The 2,598-nt window shown below is 53.8% G+C and overlaps 1 protein-coding gene across 1 annotated transcript in view; it reads left to right on the top strand.

The window, feature by feature from the left end:
- SKAP1 (src kinase associated phosphoprotein 1) overlaps window positions 1-2,598 on the top strand; it is a 103,970-nt gene that overhangs the window by 14,749 nt on the left and 86,623 nt on the right. The window lies entirely within an intron of this gene.

Here is a 2,598-nt window from a genome sequence, read left to right as displayed (position 1 = left end):
TCGCGAGGGTCCGGACTTGCCATCCAGTGGAGCTCGTGGTTGGGTTGGGTTTGGCTGGGTTTTGGGGTTTGGTTGGGCTTTGGGGCGTTTGGTTGGGTTTTGGGGTGGTTTTTTGGTGTTTGGGTTGGGTTTGGTTGGATTTTGGGGTTCTTTTTTTGGGTTTGGGGGTGGGTTATTTTTTGGTCTCTGTGTTTGGGTTTGTTTGGGTTTTGGGGCCTTTTTGTGAAACCCCACCCAGAGATTTCCCATCGCATCCCACGGAGCGTCCCTGAGCTCGGCTTCCCGCAGGCCCGAGGCTGATTTAAGCCCAGCTCGGAGCAGGAAACGCTCGGCGCTTCCTCCTCCTCTCAGCCGTGCCTTCCATCCCCTCCTCTATTGTTCCACTTCCTTCCCCACCACCTTCCCTCAAACCCCGGCCTTCCTCCTCCTCCTCCTCCTCCGATGGATCGCAGGGGAAAATCCAGGGGATGGATCCCAGGGGATGGATCCCAGGGGATGGATCCCAGGAGAAAATCCAGGGGGAAAAATCCAGGGGATGGATCGCAGGGGAAAATCCAGGGGATGGATCCCAGGGGATGGATCCCAGGGGATGGATCCCAGGAGAAAATCCAGGGGGAAAAATCCAGGGGATGGATCGCAGGGGAAAATCCAGGGGATGGATCCCAGGGGATGGATCCCAGGGGATGGATGCCAGGGGGAAAAGTGGAGCCGGAGGATGAGGGGATGGATGCCGGGAGAAAATCCAGAGGATGGATCCTGGGGAAAACCCTGCCGGGAGGAGGAGGGGATGGATATCCGAATGGATCTGCGTGGATCTCCGCGTGGATCTCCGGGAAAAGCAGAGCCTGGAGCGGGATGCGAGCCGGGCTGAGGCCGAGCGGGGCCGGGAGGGAGGGGATTTGGGGATTTGGGGATCCGGGATTTGGGGATTTGGGGATCCGGAATTTGGGGATTTGAGGACTTGGGGATCCGGGATTTGGGGATTTGAGGACACGGGATCCGGGATTTGGGGATTTGAGGACACGGGATTTGGGGATTTGGAGCTCGGGGCAGGGAGAAGGGGACACCCCTCAGGGAGGGGATTGCTCCGGCCGCTCCTGCCCTGGTGGTTTTTTTTGGGTTGTTTTTTTTTTTTTTTTCTTTTTTTTTTTTTAACTGTTGTCTTTGAATGCTTTGGCAATCTTTGTTCATCTGTTTGCCTGTTTGCCATAACTCTAAAGTTGTATTGCTGTAGCAATACAGAGGGAGAGAGATATTGTAGGTTGTGCAAACCTGTCAACTTTTTTCTGACTCACTGTAAGACCATTGTACAAGACCATAGGTCAATCTAATTCGATCTAATTCGAACACGTGTTATTTCTTGGAGTGGCTATTATCAGATATTTTGAGAACAAGGTAAGAATAGGACACACATAAAATAGGGGTTTCCTGGTAGCTCCCCTTTGGAAAAACGAGCGCGACGATTTTTTTTTCTTCCCTCTCCCCCTGCCCGATGCGTTTTTCCTCCTTGTGAGAATGTAAAAAAAGAAAAACCACACACACACAAAAAAATTTACAGGCATTTTTCCCCTTTCCTTTCCCTTTTATTTCCTGATTGTAGAGCTTGAAACGAGACCCGAGACGCCCAAGACGCTCGGGGCCTCTGCAAAGACCCAAACCCTCAGGAAAGGGGAAAAAAAAAAGGCAAAAACAAAAAAAGAAAAAAAGGAAAAAGCGCAATTTTCTGCTCCCGTTTTGCACTATTTCTGCCTTACAGGGTTTTGGTTTTTTTTTTTTTCCACGCGATTTTTGCTGCTGATCAGGGGAGGGGGTTTGTTATCGAGGGAAGGAGCCCGGGCTGCCCTCGGGGCTGTCGCAGGAGGGGCGAGAGGCGATGGGGACGAGCTCCGGCAGCGCGTCCCTCGCACCCTCTCGGGCTTATCGGCGCCAGATAAACCCGCGATTAAACCGCGGCCTAACGCCCTCCCTCCCTCGCGGGGATTCGGGACCGAAAACCTGCGGGCAAAAATGGAATTTTGGGGAAAACCCGAGCGGTTGCTCCTCGGATTCCCCCCCTTCCTCCCCGCGCCTCCACACGGAACTACCTCAGCCCAATAAAGTTGATTTTTATTTTTGTTTTTTTCCCCCCTCAATTCGCGTCTTTTCAGCCCAGTGGGAATCTCTGGGGATTGCGGGAGGAGGAGGAGGAGGAGGAGGAGGAAGGAAATTCTGCGGCTGTTCCAGCGGTCCCAAACAAAGGGGCCGATCCCTTTTCCTGGAACCGGGCCCGGCTTCCCGGGTGGAATTCCGCCCTCATTTCCCACCTGATGAGAGCAGGAAACCATCCCCGGGGTGAAAATCGGGAATTCGCACCCGCGGAACCCGGGGCGCGCTGGGGGTGGGAGGAATTTCCGATTTGCTGAACTCTTCTGTTCTGAATTTCGGATTTATTCCGAATCCACGCGCCTCAGACCCCAAAAACGAAGCGTCAAACGCGGTTTATTCCCTTCAGCTCCCCCAAGGCCGGCCCTAAAAGGGGATTTGGCCCGGAATAAATCAAATTTCGGCGTTTTACCTCCAGGGAGGGACGGAGCGGGGCCGCAGGGGAGGGAGGAAGAG

Source organism: Geospiza fortis, unplaced genomic scaffold, assembly GCF_000277835.1.
Source record: "Geospiza fortis unplaced genomic scaffold, GeoFor_1.0 scaffold1181, whole genome shotgun sequence".
Lineage (NCBI taxonomy): Eukaryota > Metazoa > Chordata > Aves > Passeriformes > Thraupidae > Geospiza > Geospiza fortis.
This window is presented reverse-complemented; position numbering and strand designations above follow the sequence as displayed.